Raw genomic sequence first — 23,644 nt, 5'->3', positions numbered from 1 at the left:
ACAGAATGGGTAATAAACAGAGTGATTACGGGAAATATGTCCTAAGTGAAATTAATGTTCAAGTCCCTCGCTAAAGCTCGGGACAGTGAAAATTAATTTCAATCGGGACATATTTCCCGTAATCACTCGTACTTCGTGGGTTATTCTCTAAGTGTTACAGTTTCAGTGGTTGCACATTCATGATTAAGCGTCGTTTGTATAATTTTAAACTCTGTACACCTCCACCACCTACCTTACTGCCGAGCATCTCATGGCTTCCTTTGTTTGAATCACAATGTTGGCTTGGTGTTCATTGATCATGTTTCCAGTAATGATAAACAGTTTTTGTGTCTGGGCCTGATTAAATACATTAGCAGGGTGCAGTTTTTTTCTTTCCTTTTTTTTTTTTTTTTAAAAAAAAAACCTGGTTATAATTATTTGAAGCCCATTTGATTAATAAAACATAGCGAAGATCTTGCTTTTGAAAAGAAAGAGCAGCCAGAACTTTTCTTTGGTTAATTTGATTTTGCCGTTACGTCTGTCATTGCTTGAGGCTATTCTTGGGAGACGAAAACAGTGAATGTACTGATGACTGACTTGACATTCTGGTTGTTACTGTCGAGCATTTCATTACATGGCATCGTCTTGTTTAAAGTGGGCTCACATTGAATCAGTCTTTCATGACTGTTTGAATTTGATTGTTTGAATTACCCATCTTGAGTTTTCGTAGAATTTTGTCACAAAAACAACTTCCATTTCCGTCGAAAGTGTTCATTTTGTCTATCCTGTGCACAATTTCGTCGCATGCCAAGGTCATGTAAAATTCAGTTCTGAATAACTTTGTGAGGACATAAGAAACTGAGATTCAGAACAGTCTGCCAAGAATTTCTCCCTGGGAAATCCCAGTCTTAACTTTTATGATAGATGTACGTGCTTCTGCGGTTAGATATTGCCAGTCATTTGCATGCGTATATTGTAGGATAGGCACATCCTTATCCGAACATGTGGTTTCATATCTGCTTAACAGTTACTCGAAAAACCCATGGATGCGTGCAATATTGTATAAGTAGGACTTGGACCTTTCCTATGATCACAAGGGAAGGGTTTCGTCGCAATATTTCCGAATATAAAATCACAGAGAGGTTCAGTGTTTCAGCTACTCTTTAAAAGTAACAATTCTTGTCGACAAAATGAAGTGACATAGCGCAAGCCATGTTAAAGAATGTCAGTAACTTCAGAGAACCCTATGTCCACATGTTAACTCTTCGATACTCCAAGATTCGCGGTCTTTCATCAAAGCTTCGCAGCCCCCGAGTCTTGGGGAATCGATATGCATGTTCTTTCATTTGCAGTGAGATTTTAATGATGCATGTTGAACCCAGGTCGATATCATTTAACTGTCTTTCTTTGTTCTCGTCACTCGTGTTTGATCTAAAGGTCATGGCCTGGAGTATGGCGTACGTAAGTAATGGTTTGCAGTCTACTGTGGAATGCGATGTGTTACCTTTGAGTCACAGATTCTAACTGTGGACAACGGACTCTCAGGAAGTGCCCTCAATTGAGACTGACAGAGGCGTTCTAGTCATGTTACAGTCTGCTGTGGAATGTGATGTGTTACCTCTATTTTTGAGTCTCAGGTTCTAACTGTTCCCACTGTGACCTGAAATGAGACCGACTGAAGTTCTCGCAATGAAATCTTCCTATCTCCTTGTGACAACTAGATCGTAGTCAGAAGTCATTTTAGTTGTGACAATATTCAGTAGCTTATATACCTTCATCCTCACTCTTTCTAAAGTGTAACCACTTTGATTGTCAAAATTCTTTCTTCTTGAAAACATTAATTAGTATTATCACTCTGAAGTATTCTTTTCTAAAACTGTCTACATGACAAATACTATTGGCGATGTCTCAAATCACTCTTTCTCACATATAAACTGGTCTGCATTTTCACGGTCGCCACGCGCTCTTGATAGCAGCATTCATTATTATTGTCTCCATTCACTTTAGTCCTTATTTACATGTTTACAATTACCGGAATGTTCTTTAGACTATATATAGATGTATAGATATTTTCGCTAACATTTTCATTGTCACAAATCTCTTCGGCCCAACATTATTCGCTTAGTTTTATTTTGTCATTTTCAAGATAGCGCTGTCGATAGTCATTTAACTTTCAAATCAATGTGATAATGCCTTAGTTACATACGTTGTCCTTTTCTTATCTTCTGCACACAACGCCCACCATCACGGGGAACTGTAAAGAAGCGAGATAACTGAGCTTCGCCTTCCAACCGAAGACCCTGTTTCAATTCCAAATGTCAGTCTAAAGGTCCTTGTGCGTGTGTTGAATATTGGAAACGACATTAAGAGCAAGATGTCAAAAATAATCATAAACACTTTGTTTTCTTTTGTAATTTAACCTTTTACTAGCATCAGCAACAGCAACAAAATGCCATGGCGATGCCTCTTTCACCTCGAGTTGATTATGCATCGCAGAACATGTCTTTTAGAGTCCCTGCAATAACCCCTGAAATACTCCCGGGCAGTGTAGTTATTTTGTTCTTGCAGGAGTTAAAAGGCAATAGCATCGTCCTCATTTCTTCTCAACGGCTGGCCATTGTATTTGATATCATCCTTGACCCGGCATTGGAACCCCTCGTTTAGGAAGTACAGTGGACTAGGAAATGTCCACAACATGAAATCTACCTGTGTGATCTATCAGTGATCAGGTCTATTATCAGCCCTCATAAACATACATCAGGAACTGTGGGGTGTAAGAAACCCCCTGTGAATCCAGCAAAACAGAACAAAGACAACTCTAAAACATTCAAATTTTGTATTATTAAGCAAGAGTGCAAGTTATACAAGGTCACAAGTCAATTTCACAATACAACACAAATGAGAAATCGAAGGCATTGGGTCACAAAATATATATATAACAAACTCACCAAAGTCTTAGTGCGAGAGAGAAAGTTATGCAGAATGTAACACAGCAAGCGGTCTAACGGCGGCTTTGAAGATTCAGGCGTTGGCAGTGATTGATGATGATGTATACTTCAGTAATGCGTGTCCCAAAACGGCAACTAGCATTTATATATACATTCAGTCATTTCCCGAAAGTTCGATCACTTACGGCCATCGCCAACACCGTAGAAAGCTCCAGAACTCGTGTTTTATATGTCCCTCAAAGGGACATAACTGCCTTAGAGGCGTGCCGCTTAAATAATTCCTTGCAGGAAATGTGACCTATAATAATTATTATTCAAAACACTGAACGTTGTAACCCAATAATAATTGTTACTTAATTAATAACAAAATATACAGAAAATACACACGCGTAACATATGTATAGTATGTACACAAAGCTACTGTGTTGTTTTTACCATAGATGAGCGAGAAAATTAAGTTACCTATGAGTAATGTTCATACATATTTGCATCGAGTGAATGACCATAGATGAATCCAGTATACAGGGATAGAAACTGGATAAAAAAGTATAGCAAATAGGCAGCTGGGATGTACAGTATGTTTAGATAAACACCATTGACAGGAGGAAATTAGTTATTGCACAGGCATTGGGAAGGAAAAAACACTGGTCCCTTCTGAGCTGAGACCGTTTTCTTGGGATAGCTTCCATCAGCCTTCGTTTACGAGAACTGCTGATATTCACGACTAAGAGTGAGTGAGTGAGTTTAGTTTTACGCCACACTCAGCAACCAGCACAACCAGCCTAGGTCAAACATGTTGCCATGGAAACGCCAAAAATATTTTATTCAGAATTCCAAAACTACCAAAATGCAATAACTTTCAATTATATACAAGAGGACATCACTCAAAGGACATTGACATGTCTTCCATGGCCCAAATGCACATGTTAATAGTGGAGATCTTTGGCTTTCATAGAACTGTTGTTTATTAGCAGTAAGTAATATTTTTTGCGACACTAATTTCTTTGACATACACCTTTGTACACTATTATTATTGCTGTTTTCTTTTCATTATCATTATATGATATTTATATAGCGCACATACCCATGCAACTATTGCTTGCTCGAGGCGCTGGTATTTGTTTTCCTCGATCAATGGATGTCCGTCTCAGCGTCACATCGTATTATCAATCTCAACTCCCTTGAGAATGTACAACTCTTGCTGCCACTAGGCGCACCGAGTTTATTATGGCTCTCTCATCCTAACGAGGTACCCGATTCACACCTGGGTGGACTGGGACACATAGACACAGTACTTTGTCCAAGTTAACTGCACGTCGCTGCACCCGCAACTAGGTGTATGCACGTATTCACGTGGCCACCATCTGGTCATAAACCAGCGGATTCGTGGGTTCTTTTAAGTGCCTAGGGTTGTGTACTGCTCAATAGGGGTTGTGACAACACGGAAAGTGTCTGCACACAAAGTAGACCCCAAGGTTTTTACACCCGGTCACAGGTGGACTCGATCCCGACACCTCAACCTCGGTGGATCACTAGCCTGGTGCCCACCGTTCCCCTCCCCCAATACTGTTTGTCGTCGTTGCTGCACGAGAAGTTCAATAGTAACGACATATTAACTGATGTTTTGGTTAATAAAATTACCGTGACAAAAGATGTAAGAAATCGCATTTTAGCCAGCAGAATTTAACACAGCGAAGTGTGAAATATCGACAGTAATACATTGAGCAAACAATGAGCATGTTACAATGCATCACAATGCAGATTTTTAGTACCATGCAACAGAGTCACAAATCTAAGGTGATGGGTCACAAACATGGAATATTAACTCACCAATCAATGAGTTTTGACAATCAGTGCGACCTGATATATTAAATGGAGTGGTCAGGAGCGAAATGTCAATCTTGAATGCAAGTCAGAGGATGTTGACAGACAGATTACAAAAACCAGTGTAATTGCGAGAGTTAGACCATGTCAAAAACCAGTCAAAAAGGCATGCCACTAAAGTACACACGTTTTTGTTTTTTTTTGCTTGAGGTGTAATTTACAGACTAAGTAGGGTTTTATACCACAGACACTATTGCAGCGGTGCTTTCTAGGTTTAAGATAATGATAATGGTCTTTTCATTCCATAGGGCCAGTTTGAAAATAGCTTTGTGGACCGTTGGGTTTCCATTAAAAAAATAAGCCAAACACTGACAACGATTTCAGTTCATGTATTGATCATGCATGGGGTTGCCGAAAATACGAAAGTCCTCTACAGTATGTAATGCCATCATAGTACTTCACAGCCGTGCAATTCTGTTAAATCAATACGCAACGTGTCTCAGCCGTTTAGTGCATAAAATATTACCACCTGGTGTGCTACATTCGCACATAAACATCTCTGAAGTGATTTCCTTTAGTTCCCAAGCTCCATGCTAGAGTGCTAACTCCCGAGAACTGGAGATTAAAGTCTCTAGAAACCACGTTTCAATCGAGATTTCATATTCCAGCTACTCTCAATGCATATTCCCCAATGAGTTGTTAATGGTGTATAAATAACCTTTCAAGAGATTCCATACTGCAAACGACCGCATAATTGGTAATTATTTTGATGTGGTGTGGTTGATGGAGAATGGTCTAGTCGCTTCGCTGAACAGACTGATATATACCAATCGAGTATTATCAATTATATTCATCTCCTTTCTGAGTTCGCCTCCTGGGAAATTTATGATAGTGTCTGTGCAGAGATGCAATTTAATGGTGATCACCTTGCAGAAAAAGTATGAGAATTGCATTTATTATGAAATATTAAATATTCATGTGAGTTCATATGGAGAGTGACATTGACTCCAGCTTGATAAATCTGTTCCATCATCAGCTGCTTTTGTCTGTAAAACAAAGGAGTTGTCTGTAGGAGGATAGTATCAAGCTTGTATATGTATGTAAAACAAAGGAGTTGTCTGTAGGAGGATAGTATCAAGCGTGTATATGTAAAACAAAGGAGTTGTCTGTAGGAGGATAGTATCAAGCTTGTATATCATTGTGTTGTTTGAAACCAAATAAAATGAGCATCAGTATCGAATCTACCAATACTCTACTCGAAAGAGGCGACTAACGGAATCGCTGGTCAGGATCGCTGACTTAGTTAACTCATGTCATCAGTTCCCAATTGCGGAGATCGATGTTCATGCTGTTGATCACTGGATTGTCTAGTCCAGACTCGATTATATACAGGCATATACCTGGAATATTGCTGTATGGGGCGTAAAACTAAACTCACTCATTCAGTCATTATCGATGGGACCAGCTAATGCAATCACAACGTTGGGTTCATGACATCAGGGCGGCGTTTATTGACATATTTTCAGTAATGAGTAATATTGAACGTTCCATGACGTTTGGAGACTAGTTTATGTTTTGTCTTGAGCCTAAGTAAACACACTAGCAGGGTGACATTTTGAAACTTGTTATTTCATGGTCATGGGTTTAATTAAATACAGTGAAGATATTGTTTCTTAAATATCAGTAGAATCTTTTCATTGCTTAACTTGATTTAGCCGTTATGACGCCTGGTTCTATCGTTGTTTGACAAAACCAGTGAATGTTCTGAGGATTACCTTGATATTCTTGTCGTTACTGCCGAGCATCTCACAACATGGCATCGTTTTGTTGTGAAGGGTTCATGATAAATCAGCCTTCCCTGACTGTGCAAATAACACGTTAGTTGTTTTACTTTGTGTAGATGGCTAAAGTCATTGGCTGGACTTTCGAGGCAGCTCGTCAGATTGTATTCATTGTTTGAATTACGCATTTGGAGCTTTAGTTTGGATATAACAGGACTTATATGAATATGTTCCTTGAAGTTTGACCATGGGCCCTAGTATGGTGATATATTATTTGCCGAAGCCATTTTCCCATATTTTTACTGGGAATACCTCTCTCATTGTTTATAGGGCTGCACGGTATCACTGGTATAGCGGTATATCATCATACGTATTTTTTTTTTTTTCTGAGAACCGGATAAATGAAATATATGTCAAATATATGAAATTTTAGTGCTTATCTTTATGGTTCAAGTTAAAATAAATCTACACATACTTTCATTCACAACATCTTTTCCTTCGTTATTCAATGACAAACCTGCACACAGTAATACTATCACTGTATAGAAAGAAAATAGAATCCACGACAATGCAACGTTATGTTAACACGTCTGTTATTTAGAACCGTAACTTGTATGTTTAGGGACTTATAATGTAGAAAATAGGATTGGCATGCACAATTATTGTCTCTCACTGTCACTGTCAAACACTCAAGGCCCAAAATATGGCACTAGAATAAACATGCCAGTACACAACCCGAATTGTTTATAATATCGATTGCGGATCTGGTTCTTTGTACAGATAGTGTTGTCATGTATTAATACTATTGCTGAGGAAGTCATTGAAAAACAAACACATTTTGTTGGAGGAGCTTTTTTGTATTTAGTAAATGATTATGTTTCGATCACATCATATTTTTTATCAATTTATGTCAATTTATGTACGTTCTCGTCAAACTTCATGCCAAAGATTGACGCCGAATTCAATACTTTGATCAGGCATACTGTTGTCGAACATGGCACCTGCTCTACAGAATACAATGCCAGAGTCCTTCACAACTCTGCTTTTCTGTTAGATCAATATATAATGTGTCCCTGCCTCTTAGTACTACAGTATTACCACCCGGTGTGACATTCACACTTAAACATCGCTAAGGCGATTCCCATTATTTCCCAAGCTCCATAGCAGGGTGTGAACTTCCGAGAACTAGATATAAAAGTCTCGAGCAACCTCGTTTCAACCGAGATTTCGTATTCCAGCTAATCTCATTGCGTATTCCCCCATGGGTTGTTAATGATGTATACCTATCCCTTCAAGAGATTCTACACTGCAAACGACCGCACAATTGATAATTATCTTGATTTGGTGTGGTTGATGGAGAATAATCTGTACTCTTCTCTGAAACTCTTGATATATATTCAGTGGAACAGCAAAGTAGGGTGTCATCAACGATATTCACCTCCTCTTCAAGTTTGACCCCTGGGAAATTCCGCCTCGCAGAACACATTCGTAGCATATGAGAATCGCATTATTATAGAATATTGTGTATTCATATCAGTTGAATACAATCCATCACAAACTACGTTCTTTCGTGAAAAGTGGATCGCTTAGGCTACATGAAGACAGTATAAAACATGTTGGTTTTGAAAAAAGTCATAACCTTGCATTGCATTTGGTTAATCTGATTTTGTCGTTACTACTGTCACTGCTTGAGTCTGTTGGTGTGTGACAAACAACACAAAATTGTTGTGCTGAATATCGATTATGCTGAGTATGATGACATGACATCGAATTGTTTTGAATGGGTTCACATTGTATCAGCCTTTCATGACTGTTTCAACTTCACTGTTTGAATTACCCGTCTTGGATTTCGTGTTGACATTACGGGTATCATGCGAGGGTGTTCCTTCCATTCTGAAGCCTTACAAAAGAACTCGTTCCATTTCCGTCGAGAATGTTGATTTTGCCTATCCTGTACACATCAACCTTGCATGCCAAGTTTATTGAAAATTCCATTCTGATTAACTTGGTAAGCATATACGATTCAGGGCAATCTACCAAGAATGAACGCAAATGCTTTTCCCGGTGAAATCCCTGTCTTGACTGTTATGTTTGGTGTACGTGTCTCTGCAATTATACATTGCCAGTCATTCGAATGCGTTCAATGTGGGATTGGTATTTCCTCATCCGAAAACATGGTTTCATCACGGAGAGGTTCAATTATGGTTGCCGTGTTGAGGGCGACACTCACACTCATTCATATTTGCTGGAGTTACCGCCACGCTTGAAATCCCGTCAACGCCTAACCTACATTATCTGCTGTCACACCGATCGCTGTGTTAACATTCGGCATAGCTGATTAACTCTCGTACCAAGACTTTGGTGAGTTTGCTACTTTATATATTTTGTGACCCATTTTGTCTCTCTTGAAACTGTATTTGTAATCAGCATTGTTATATGGACTTGTGACTTTGTATACCTTGCTCTCGTTGTATAACAATACAGAATTTGAACGTAAACGACTTGTCATTGTTCTGTTTTGCTGGTTCAATTGTTATCACAGTAAATTCTTAACCGTAACACTATTTATCACTTTCCAATTCCAAGTCCAGTTTCAAATGCGTAACAATTCTTTTTGTCAAAATGAAGTGATATAGCGCTGCCTTGTTAAAGAATGAATGTCAATGACTTGAGAGAACTATATGTTCACAAGATAGCTATAGCTCTTTGATGCTCCACGACTTAATTTCTGAAATGATTAGCGAGTGGTCTTTGAATACGTTTTCCAATATTCAACAAATGCACTAGAACGTTTAGACCCATGTGCGGAATTTCAACAGGGTCTTTGGTTGCAAGACGAAGTTAAGCTACCCGGCTTCCCAACAGTTCCCCATGAAGGTGCGCGTGGTATGCAATGCATACGAAAACAACTAGTTGTACGTCTGAGCCATTCTCACATTGATTTGAACCTTGACTGAGTATCGACAGAGCTGTTTTGAAAATGGCAAAGGTTGAGGAACAATTTGCTGATGTGTTTTTGTATGTTTGATATGTTTGCAAAAATGAATAAGAGTATATCGGTAGTGTTAAAAATGTAAATGAAGCCTTAAAGGGGTGAAGACAATAATATGTTGATTACTGTTGCTAACAAGAGCGCGTTGCGACTGAAATAGTGATTTGTGACATCGTCATTTGTCATGTTGACAGTTTCAAAATAAGAATACTACAGAGTGATGATATTAATGAATATTATGCTTAAGAAATTTACACGAACAAATTTTAATCACGTTTACCATTAACCCCTGGATGCCGAGTTTTTTTTTCCAGGCGCACATTTTCGTAAGGTTTGAAAAGTGAACGTTGTGCGCGATTTGCGCTCACGTGGTCCTGGATCTGCGTACGGCTAGAAAATTGCACAGAAATGTAGAATATTTTAGTTCCTATCCGTTGGTTTAAATATAACTGCGACTACCTCAGGGGTTTGAGAAATAGAAACTGGTGAATGGTGTTTTATATCTTGCACAAATAAAAGCACCCTGCTACGACTTTTTAAAATTTTTCATCTTTACGGAAAGTGTGAGCGAAGATAATACATCTTGATATCTGAACGACATAAGTGTATATGAAATGTATGTATGTGCTAATGCATAACGTCATACTCACAAAATAAAAAATGACCTGCAATAAATCTTAAAAAAAAGGATATTCTTCTATGACGTCAAACGTCGAAAGAGAGGTCATGCACGTTTAAAGATAAGGGGGCATTACTCCGCTGTGCTTTACATTAGGTCAGTGTAACTCAGATCACATAGAAAGAATTTGCTGTGGATATGGACACAAGGAACCAAACTATTCCAATACAGAGTTCCCTAATGTAAGAGGATATTTTGGTAGTTTCACAATTTGTTAGAAAGGGTGCCGATGTACTACATCAGAAATCATTTAATAGCGATTTGGATGGTTTTATCCGATCCATAATTTAGTTCTTAGATTCCCATATTCTCCTGTTTGTGTAGATTAATTTTGCATCATTATTAACGGAGTAACAGCCACATTTTCAAATGTAATGAAATAACTGAAAATAATGCGACATTTTAGTTGACGTCATGGCATGCTTTGTGCATTTTGTGACGTCAGAAAAAGACGACACTGGTTTGCTGATTGGTATATATCTAACCTATTTTCCACTCAATGTGTAAAAGATCACAACAATGTTTAGACAAACCATAAAACGAATGGTTTTACCACTGAAATAGTGTCCTGAATATATCAACAATTACACGGTTTTACTACGTATCTTATTGTGAGCAACACGCGCACCTGTCTGGCATCAATTTAGCGTAAATGAAAATTTCACAACATCCTAAATATTAATTGAATATTCATTTAGGAAATATGCTCTTATGATTATGTAATTATTTCACTTCAGAAGTATGCAATGAAAGGTACAAAGAGATCGCTTTTTCAGTACGGAACTATTAGAATATGGATTTGTCAAAATTAAGACATGACCTGGTTTATATATTTTTAACAATTTTCGTATAAATATTGTTTGAGTTAGATATTCTGCCACCAGATATGTTTTAATTGAATTTGAATTGACTTTATTATTTAACAATGATAATAAATCATAAAACGTTTTTGACAAACTCGCACCTGGTCAATCAATACTCATAATTGTTGTGTCCATAAAAACGACACAAACCAATGCAATGAACAAGACATTTCCTTTAAATATGTGTGCCTCTACATTTCATAAAATATATAAATTATTTTCATTTATATTATCGGTTTTACTTATGAGTTGGAATTTAATCGCTGTTTATTAACCTGTGCATATGAAACTGCAATATCTATCCCAATGTATTGAATATTGTACATCAAAGTTAACTAAAGTACATGTTGCAGTAATGGCTACGTGTGATCATCCAACACTTCTGTGGAGGCCTGAAATGTGGTATAATACACTTACTGAGACAATTTTCCATGTAAATATTATTCAAACAATCAAAAACTTTCAATGAATATAAACGTATACCTTACATATCATGTGGTGTTGAACATGGATATATGTAGATACTGAAATCAGTTTCATTAAAAAATATCTGAACGATACACAATACTGAAAATGCAATCTGAATGATGTGGCCATTGTGTTTACTCTTGTTCAACAGACCTTCCCCTCAAAGAAATTGCCAAATATATGCAACAATGTTGACGTGTAACATCACTACCGATAACCGATTTCTTTCAAAATGGCTTGCGGCTTCGCTGACAAGGGTACACAGAATTTTATGAGGACTCTTTCCTTGATTCAGTGATCTTTTGTACATAAATGTGAGATGTAATTATAAGTAATCAGAATTATTTAGACTATCTGTGTATTGTTATATGCTTTTATCGTTTTCGTTGTAAATGACAGAAGAAGCCAGAAATGCAGACAAGTACCGTTGTCGTTCTGAGTCATTTTGCGTCAGTCGTGGCGTCATGCTTCATTAAAAGTTTTACAGTTTCTTATGAATTATCAAATGGTTGCATTTTATCTATTTTTAATTTGCTATTTCTTGCTATGATATTCTTCCCCTGAATATCCTAAGCGTATGGAGCCATTGTAAGCAATGATTAGACGGCTGGATACATAGTGTAAAAATCGGAATTTTTCGTTGGTTGCATTTCAAACAAGCGCTGTCTTTCGAACACAGCGTTCGTTTTCATACCAAGTATATTTCGTTTCGTTTTATCTAGACAGTTGGTATTGGTGACAAAGACCATTTGTAATTTGATTCTAAGATGTTTGGGGAATTCAATGATGCATTTGTCGCAGCTGACTATGAAATATACATGATATAATACGCGTCTCAATACCGGCCTTCTCAAAACGTGATTTTGTAAACACTATCCACTATCGGCTTTCGTGTAAGTGTATTTTCGAAAACGTCCCAACCGATTCTGGGTTCATCGGCGACGTTTTAGAATTATCATTACTGGTAACATGGAAACTTGATATCAGTATTCATTAATATGCTATTTTTTAAATTCAGTACTCTCGGTAATTAGCCGATTTTCACATTTCAAAGCGTACAGTAAACAACACTCTGAATCGCGATTTTGTATAGTGTGAAAAATGGCGACATTTACGATGAAGCCTATTTTGAAAGGCAATTTAATCACTTTAGCTTGGTCTGAGATAATCAGGTATCAGGAAACGGGGAATTTCCTGCAGAATTCAAAACTGTGACACAACCAAGGTTAGGATACACTTCAATGTGGGATCGACGTCGGGTATCTACGTCTAAAACCCTTTCATAATTATCCAACCTATTTTCAACGTTCACATCATCAACGTTGAAACAACGTTTATGTGCCCACTGGGGTGGTATATTTAGAATTGTATTGGACTTCAAAGTGAGGGGTGGAGATCTGGTTGTCACAAGCGAATAAGAAGTCGCTTCGCAAAATTTCATTGCAACCACCTCTGTCAAACTCATTTCGGGTCACTTACGGAAAGTGAGAATCTGTGACACAAAATCAGATGACACAGTAGACTTCAAGTCATTACTTACGTATGACATCCCCCAGGTAATAACCTTTTAGATCAAGCACGAGTGACAAGAACAAAGAAAGTCAGATGATATCGGCCTGGGTTCAACAAGCGTCATTAAAATCTCACAACAGGTGAAAGAACAGGTATACTGATTACTCCAAGTGTCGAAGGTAACACAGCTTTTGATGAAAGTCATAAACACGTACGAAAATAATGTTTCTCATAGCTTAACCTTTTACTGGCTTCAGCAACAGCATGGCATGGCGACGCCTCTTTCACCCCGAGTTCATTATGCACCACAGAGTATCTCTTCTACAGTCTCTAGCAGTGAAATTAGGCCCTATTTTTATTTTGTTCTTGCTGGAGTTAAAAGGCAATAGCCATGTCCTCGTTTCTTCTCAACGGCTGGCCATTGTATTTGATATCGTCCTTGACCTGGCATTGGAACCCCTCGTTTAGGAAGTGCAGTGGACTAGGAAATGTCCACAACATGAAATCTACATGTCGATAATATATGTCAGAGATCAGGTCTATTCTGAGCCCTCATAATCATAGATCAGGAACTGTAGGATGGAAGGGACGCCTCGTTAAGTACTCTATTGTGATTGTAGTTAAGGAGATACGATAAGAAAACGAACTAATGTCCTTTTGACCTTTGATATCATCCTCCGAACAGTGAATCACCAATCATGAGAAAGGTCAAGGTGAAGGTCAACGTGGTGAATAATGGATAGAAATTCAGCTCACACCACGTTTATGTTAATATTGTAGTGTTAATGTGACGGGAGAAACTTGACGTAGGTGTATTCATTACATCTCTGCCAAAGTAAAACACATTTTTCCGGAACATGTGGTAGCATCACAACTTAATGATTCGGAAACATAGGCATACTAACGGTATTGTGCAAGGAGTTCAGTGGACTTCAAATGCATTTGTCTGTGATCATGTAGAGTGTTTCATATGTCCATGCCAGTACTCCGAATCTGAAATCGCAGAGAGGCTCAAGTTTAGTGAGCATGGATCGCCTAAGATTCCTTCATTTTGAAATGGTGAAGGTTAACGATTCTTGTCTGAAACACCATGTGACATACCATAGGACATGTTAAAAATTGTCAATGACTTCAGAGCGTTCTGTGTCCACGTGGTAGCTCTTTGATACTCCAGGATTCACAGTCTTTCACATCAAATGTTTTGCAGCCTGCCTCCTTTGGTGATCAATATGCATGTTCTTATACTTTCTGTGAGATTTTAATGATGCATGTGGAAAATGGGTCGATATCATTTAACTGTCTTACTTTGTTCTCGTCACTCGTATTTGATCAAAAGGCCATCACTCGGGGACGCCATAGATAAAGCAATGACTTGGCGTCTACAACAACATTTGATGTGTAACCTCAAAATCGTGGCTCACGTGCACTGTGCTAGTTGGAGTTACCTGCAGTGCGCTCAACTGTGGCTGATGGAGGTGGTATTGATGCTGTTAGGTGTGTGACCTTTCATCTGGGCACACACTAAAAGCACTATTTTTATGATGTTCCCCAGCATTGTGCAATGTGTTTGGGGTTTAACCAGCGGGGAAAAGTAAAACAGTGAATCATTGATTGATGGCGGCCATTTTGGACGTCATCTTGAATTGTTCGGAGAGTGGGCCCCCAAAATTCATTTTTAATATAACAGCTCTGTATTCGTCTTCGTGATTTCGTTGTGATTACTTTTTCTTAGTAGTAAAATTCACCAACACTTTCACCGCTCTTTCTTTATGGTAATATCCTTCAAAATCATATTTTTTTCATTCACTAACCTTTCGTTTCAACACAACAGATCTCTGATTCATTTTGCTGTCACGAACATCCTCAAATTTCATTTTTATTCTATTTTTCTCATTGTCAACGAATCTTCTCGATATTCGTTTTCTGTGTAGGATAAAGTCCTAAATCCGTATATTAGTTTCACATCTGATGCTGCCACCCATGAAGAGCCACCTCCTCGTGGTGGGTGCTGGGTAACGCTAAGTGCTCTTCTCCCGTGTGGACCCGGGACAGAATGTGTTCACAGCACCCCATTGCTTGTCGTAAGAGGCGACTAAATTGGGCAACCTGTTTGCCGTGGGTTGCGTCCCGTGTCGGTGGAGGACGGGATCCTGGTGGTTGAGGGCAGATGGGCTTTTAACTGCGTTTCATTTGCCCAACACACCACTTCGGCCCTTACTTCACCTAGACGGGTGGTTGAATGGGCCCGATTCAACCAATCGGCTGGTCATGCCAAGCCCTGTGCATGAACTGTGTATGTGTCTTTGGCACAGATTTGATTTGAAATTGTTTTGAATTTCGGCTTTGGCACTACTGGTGATCTGTAAGTTTTGATTGTGAATTCTAATATGAACTTTGCCTAGAGTCTTATGCCAGAAGGCGATGGCTCATGGGCCAATCTGGTAGTTTAATTATTTATAATTCTTCTACTGGAGTATATCATCCGGGTATCCTTGGTGCTGCAAGCTGGAGGCCCGCTTGCTTTAGCATTGTCCTTGTGATACTCCGTGGTGGGTGGGGAGCTCGGATGATGAACAATATGACACCAACCATGGCTTATGAAGTACCCCACAAAAAAACAAAGCGTCCACTTGAAATTGATCCTGTTGATACTGACCACAGACCGTCTCTATCGATTGAGTATTGGCCACGTTTCCTTGTTATTGAGACTCCGGACAAGACCCCATTAAAGCTGAACCCTTTTGCAGTATCTAAAGGCATTCAAGGTATTGCTGGGGATGTTAAGAACATTCGGCGCTTACGTTCGGGTGCGCTACTAGTTGAGTGCAGCAAGAAACATCAAGCATCCAATCTGATGAGTATTGAATCTTTTGTGGGCATTCCGGTCACGGTCTCTGCTCACAAGACCTTGAACACTAGTAAAGGTATCATCAGAGATCGTGATCGATTGTTTGCTGACATGACCGAACTTGATATAGCATGTGAAATGGAAGATCAAGGTGTGCTATATGTGAAGCGCTTTTCCACCCGAAAAAACAATGAAACATTTCAAACTAATACCTATCTGTTTACTTTTTCATGTCCAAATGCCCCTAGATCAGTGAAGGCAGGCTATTGTAACATAGAAGTTGATATCTACATCCCCAACCCGCTCAGGTGTTTCAAATGCCAGAAATATGGACATGGCGTGAATACTTGCACATTGTCTGTTGTGTGTGCTCACTGTGGTGAGAAAACACACACAACAGAAGATTGTGACAATGATTTTAAAAAATGCACCAACTGTTCAGGCAACCATTCATCTTCTTCGAACCAGTGTCCTATTTGGAAAGAACAAATGGAGATAAACAGAATAAAGTTTACTCAAAATATCTCCTTTTCTGAGGCAAAAAAACTGGTTAAAAGGTCTGATCTTCCAGAAAGTTACGCTACAGTAGCAAAAACATCATCGGAGTCTACCTCAAAAATAACAAAATCATCCACAGGATGCCAAACTACCTCGCCTTGGATAAATTGCGATTGTCCACAGCTGTTATACCCTGCTATGTCATCTCAGACTGAGGAATCACTTCCTAGTACATCAAAGTCGTCTTCTGATCACAAATCATCATCATCTCAGTCACACTCGAAATCTCAATCGACAGCTGATAATCAACAAACTGTGAAAGGTAAACCGAAGTCTAAGCCTGATGCTTCAAAATAACAAAGTGGCAGAGCTCCTAAAGGGTCACAAAATAAAATTCAGTTGTTTAATAGATATGGGTCTCTTGAAGACATGGACGTTTCTGAAAACGTCTATTCTAGGGCACATAGCTTGTCGCCCTCCAAAAGAGTGCGGGGTAGATCCCCAATAAATCCCCCGAAAAGAGAGTTTATTCCAATAATATTGTACAGTGGAACTGCAGAGGACTGAGGACTAATTTACATGAATTACAGCTATTAGTCCAGGATTTTACACCTTCAGCGATATGTCTCCAAGAGACATATTTAAAACAAACAGATACATTTGACCTTCGTCATTTTAATGCATATCATTCTTTTTCACCTCCGGGTGATAGAGCCACTGGTGGGTCATCCGTTCTAGTCAGACAAAACGTTATTCAAAGTCCTGTTTCACTAAATACTAATATGCAGGCTGTTGCTGTGAGACTTACTTTACATGTAGCGTTTACGCTATGCTCGCTCTATATTTCGCCGTCTTCGACGTTTGCCAAAACTGATCTGCAAGCTCTCTATGACCAACTCCCGAAACCCTGTATTATAATGGGAGATTTAAATGGGCACAACCCACTCTGGGATAGTGTAGCTACAAACACTAAAGGTAAGTTATTGGAGGATTTTTGTTCTGACAATGATTTATGTATTTATAATGATGGTTCCAACACATATTTACACCCTGGTACAGGGATCTATTCTCCTCTTGACTTGTTACTCACAAATTCAGAACTACACAATGAATTCGAATGGTCAGTCCACGATGACCTCTGTGGAAGTGACCATTTTCCTACTATCTTAAAAGCTGTAACTCCATCCGATGTTCCTCCATCATCAAGACGAAATTTTAAAAAGGCTAACTGGGCTTTATATGAAACACTGTGTGCTGAAAAACTTAAACCTGAACGTTTTATTGACGTTCCTGATGCTATTAAATCTTTTTCTGATGAATTGAATTCCATAGCTGATGAGTGTATACCAAATTCCTCTGTAGTTCCACACATAAGAAAACCATGGTACAACGATGAGTGCAAACAGGCTAGGAAGGCAAGGAAGAAAGCTGAACATTATTTCCGTCGCCAAGGTATGGAACATGGTCCAGAAAATCAAAGGTAAAGGTACTAAATCTACTGTCCATCATCTTAAACATGGAGATCAATTGCTTACTGATAAATCAGATATTGCTAATAAACTAGGTGAAACCCTTGCTAAACACTCTTCCTCTTCAAATTATGTACCAAAATTCCAGCAATATCAAAAACAAGAAGAAAAGAAAACTATTAATTTCAATTCTGATAATGGTGAAGATTATAATGAAACGTTTCCTATTCATGAACTCCATACTGCTCTTGATCAAGCTCATGACACTGCTACTGGAGCTGATAACATACATTATCAACTCCTGAAGCACTTACCAGAATCCTGCCTAGAAACTCTTCTCAATATTTTTGATGATATTTGGACGTCGGGTAACTTTCCTCCGTCATGGCGTGACGCCATAGTAGTACCAATACCTAAACCTGGACGTGATCATACGGATCCGTCAAATTATCGACCTATTTCACTAACTAGCTGTGTTTGCAAGACCATGGAACGCATGGTAAATAATCGACTTGTTTGGTACTTGGAAACAAATAATCTTATCACAGATATACAGTGTGGTTTCCGTAAAAACAGAAGTACTGTCGATCACTTGGTGCGACAGGAATCATTTGCTAAAAACGCACTAATTAATAAACAACATGCTGTGTCTATCTTTTTTGATCTTGAAAAAGCATATGACACAACCTGGAAACATGGTATTTTGAGGGATTTACATGACTTTGGTTTGCGAGGTCGTTTGCCTCAATTTATTGCCAACTTTTTAAATGACAGACAATTCCAGGTCCGTGTGGGTTCTACCCTGTCTGATCATTACAATCAGGATCAGGGTGTTCCACAAGGCAGTATTTTATCTGTCACTCTTTTTAGCATCAAGATCAACAGTTTATCAAAAGTTTTAAACGATTCAATTGATGGATCGCTTTTCGTGGATGATTTTAATATTTCTTGCCCAGGTAAAAATATGCATACTATTGAACGGCAACTGCAGTTGTGTTTAAACAAAATAAATAAATGGTGTCTTGAAAACGGCTTCAAATTTTCGAAGTCCAAAACTAATTGTATACATTTTTGCAGAACATATAAGCCACATAAGGACCCAGAACTATCTCTAGATGGCACTCCCATCAAAGTTGTAAAGGAGGCCAAGTTCTTGGGATTAATTTTTGACTCACATTTAACGTTTCCACCACATATCAAATCCCTCAAAACTAAATGCCTGAAGGCACTTGACTTGTTGAAAGTCGTTTCAAATTCTACATGGGGAGGGGACCAAGCTACCCTCCTGCAACTTTATCGATCACTGATCCGGTCAAAACTTGATTATGGCTCCATTGCATATGGTGGAGCCTGTAAAAGCAACCTGAAACTTTTAGATTCTGTTCACCATCAAGGTCTAAGACTTTGTCTTGGCTCCTTTCGAACTTCACCTGTTGACAGCCTGTACGTTGAGGCCGATGAGCCATCTCTTGAGCAGCGACGTATCAAATTAGCTTTACAGTATGTAACAAAATTATATTCCAGTGAGTCAAACCCTGCATATAACTGTGTTTTCAGTCCTCTGTGTGAGGACTTATACAATATGAAATCTTCGCTTGTACCGCCTCTTGGTTTAAGAATTAAACCATTTCTTGCTGCTGCCGGAATTGAGCTGGAAAATATAGCTCCTTCCCGTCTTCTCTCTTCTCCTCCTTGGCAGTTGGTTAGGCCCCAAGTGGACCTAACACCGACCACATTTAAAAAATCAGAAACTAATGAATTACAGTATAAACAAGAATATAATGAATTAAAACATAAATATAGCAGTTATAAATCCTTATTTACAGATGGGTCCAGGGACGGTGGCGCAGTAGCTTGTGCCACTGTCATTGGATCCAGAACAATATCTTCTAGATTACCAGACAACAGTTCTATTTTTACCGCTGAGGCTAACGCCATATTAACAGCTCTTAAATATATTCAAAGACGCCATAAACATAAACAATATATAATCTATTCCGACTCTCTTTCTTGCCTTCAGGCGATTAAAAATCTTTCTTGTAAACATCCACTTTTAATTGAAATTATTGAATTATATAATGATCTTGCTACTGGCCAGTACGACATCGTCTTCTGTTGGTTACCCAGCCACGTTGGCATTTCCGGTAACGCAATGGCCGATCTTGCTGCTAAGGCAGCACTCAACAAATCTGTGACACCACTTCGTATTCCTTACAGTGACTACAAAGCTAGCATTAGAGCTTACACTCGTGATCTGATGCAGAAGAAGTGGGACACTCAAGTAGGTATAAATAAACTACATGAAATAAAACCCTACATTGGTTATACATACTTGGGTTGTCAGTCCAGATTTGAAGAAGTCATTTTGCGACGATGTCGTATTGGCCATACAAGATACACTCATGCATACCTTTTAAAAGGTGAGGATCCTCCGTTTTGTATCCCTTGTGATGAGAGAGTCACGGTCAAGCATATTCTGCTTAACTGTGTTGAATTCTCCATCACAAGGGATAAATTTTTCAATGTCAAAACTATCAAGGACCTTTTTAGCACTGTTAGTTGTCATTTAATCATTGGTTTTTTAAACGAAATTGATTTTTTGGTTGAATTTTGAAAATTATGTTGTGTAAATAGATGCATTTTAATGATTGGTAGTTTGAATTAGTAGCTTGAATTGTTGGTGGCTGTACCCTCAAAGGGGGTTGAAGTATTGTAAAATTATTGTCCTCCTGAGAGGGTACGTAAGTCCACAAACATTCACAGTAAATTTAAGTCTACCAGAATTTTAATCGTAGCATTCATGTTCTTTTAATTTCGGCTAACTTTTCATACAATCGCTAGCAGCTGAAGGGATGGTGTAAATCCAACTGGGGACCATGCAGGTAGCAAAGGTACTGTAAGTCCCCATGGTTCCTAGTGTGGTGATCTACCTTCTGTTGTTGGCGATCTATAGTCTGTTTTTATATTGTATTGTCTAAATAGTGCTATTAGTTTTAACTTTCCATGCTAGTTTTAATTGAAATTGTGATATTCTAGTCGTTTTACTGTCCTTCGTTGACGGGTTTTTATGATTCATATATGCTCTTTTTCATTGTTGAATGTTCTCGTCACGATATGGCTGAGATATTGCCGATGTGACGTTAAGTATTAACTCACACACTCACACACATCTGATGCTAGTTCAAGTTAAAACACACACACACTCACAAAACCATTGTATTTACGTGTGTAACTAATGTACAATGATACTGGACATGAAGGCATGTTCTGTGGCAAGTTGAAAATGAGAAATCTATTTTTGAGAGGGTCAAAATTCATCTGACAGTGAACTTAGCTATAGTCAGGAAATTTGATAATAAACTGGCCCCCAACGCGTTCGATTTCTATACCAGCCGGGATGGTGGTTACAGCGTTTTACACCGAAGACCTGAGCTGGCTTCCCCACACAGGTACACTTTGTACATTTTGTTGCTGGAATATTGCGTAATAGGCGCAAAACTATACTCAGTCTCTCTATGCCAGCCATTCTCTCCGAGCGACCGCTGCACGACTTTTAAATTCGTTGCTTGAAGAACAGGTGATCTGCAAAATCACCAGCTGTCTCTTGCTATATGGTATGTATTCTATATTGATATCGTATATGTTACTTAACCCCCATTGTTTGAAGCAGCCTTGTCGTTTGTGTTAAGGACTGATAATGTCATGGCGTGTCTGTACCTAGGACGTCACAAATGTACATGCAGAAAAAGGCGTGCCAGAAAGGATGGAAACAACAGAGCACAGGCTAATGAATTAATAGCTTTGTCGTGCATGTGTTTTTCGAATAACTGTCTGTTCCTTTCTCCGCACACCTTCCTCGTAACAGACAGTGAATTGTGTCAATATTTTAAGGCTAATTTGTTAAAGAAACTTTTTCATTTTTAGGACTAAACTTTCCTCACACTTCACAGAGTTGGTCTGATTATTAAGCATGATTAGCTTTTCATTGAGTATTTTATGCTTGAGTGTTCCATATTTATCTTTATGTTTGCGAGTTAGAGTGTAATTCATCGCATCGCTTTTGAGCAAAACGGATTATAATGTCGTATACTTTAAATTATTATTGTTCATGAAAACAATGAAATTATTGCAAGTTTATTACTTGATTATTTGTGTTATGCATGTATATTAATAATGCATCAGAATATTTATGAATGCCAGTAAACGAACAAAACATTAAAAAACACTGGTGAAGACACGTACTGTATTTTGGATTTTCATCAAATGTATTGTCAAATCGTCAGTGTTTTAGCAATATCGTGACGGCAAAGCCTATACACCAATAAAAAATATGAAATTTATTTAAGGTTATAAAATCATGCCACAAAACGACAGTACACCAACTAGCTTTTTTCTAAAACTAGTTACTAAGCATGCAAAATAGTAAACTGTTAAAGTGACAACATAAAAGTGGGCTATACATCGCCAACAACCGAAGGTAGGTCACAATATCAGGAACAAGGCGACTTAAAGTGCCTTTGCTACCTGCATGAATCTTAGGCATAAAAAATGATATTTATTTAGATACTTGGTTCGAAGTTCAGATCATTAATATTGGTTATTAAGGTGTAATTACAGACACATTATGACAGGATTTAAAAGAGCATTAAAAAAGTTGTCCCTGATTTCCTCTGATTTCTTTACTTGGTAGTGATGTAGCTTCTCTCCCCTGTAGTTAGCTATCACATTGTCATTTTCTTTTTTAAGAATCAGTTTATCTTTGTGTAGTGGCTAATAGTGGCTTTTGCCACTGACAGCACTTCTCAAACACGACAGACATCCCTCAACTGCTGGTTGCAGACATGAAACGTCAAGATCTACGTTTTGGAATACCAAACTCACTCAGTTCAGTAAACCTGGGGATCACATCCATCATCACATGAAGCAAGAAAATGAACTTGTAATCTGTGAGGTTGGCTAGTTGTTCCTCTTCCTTTGAGCTCTTCTTGTCAATCTTTTTGAAATATCTCACTAGAGACTTCCATGTCCTTTACAGTGAAAAGTGTACTTAGCAAACCGCCTGATCTCGTGAACTTCATTTACTTTTATTTTGGGGGTTATCCAAATTGAATAATTTCTGTACCACGGCAAGTTCTGCAACTCTGCATGGTGATTTCTTAAAATAATAAAATACGTCTGTGAGAGTTTTCTGAAACACTTTCCCAACATATTTCACTTCGTCAGCTGCCTTTGATGTGCACAGGTTAAGTCTGTGTGCCACACAATGAACATTTACAACATGTGGACTATCATCCTGCAGGAGTTTGGCCACTCCAGATTTCCTACCAGTCATCACTGATGCTCCGTCTGTGCAAAGTGCAATGATGTCACTCATTTCAATAAATTCTTTCATGTGTTTGTAAATGACTTGTGCAGTTGCTCGTGAACCCTTTAATTCGATGTTTCCAAGAAAAATAGTTTCTTGTTGCATGTTTTCAAACATCATTCTTCCATAGACAACAAGTTTTTTTGTCACATTAATGTCTGTACTCTCATCTGTCAAAACAGATTTAAACACTGATGACCTAAGTTTCATGTCAATATCTTCTGTAATAACATCCACAAATGCATCCTGAAACTGATCATGATCAGCAGTTTCCCTTGAGGTATATGTTGCATTTTTACCAACACCTAATGACAAAATATCTTCACATACTTGAAGTTTACACAATGATACACGAGAAGGGTACTTGGAACTTGCAACACCTTCCTTGCACAGCCAATATGCACAACACATTGCGGCA

Source organism: Haliotis asinina, chromosome 11 (assembly GCF_037392515.1).
Source record: "Haliotis asinina isolate JCU_RB_2024 chromosome 11, JCU_Hal_asi_v2, whole genome shotgun sequence".
Classification (NCBI taxonomy): domain Eukaryota; kingdom Metazoa; phylum Mollusca; class Gastropoda; order Lepetellida; family Haliotidae; genus Haliotis; species Haliotis asinina.
This window is presented reverse-complemented; position numbering follows the sequence as displayed.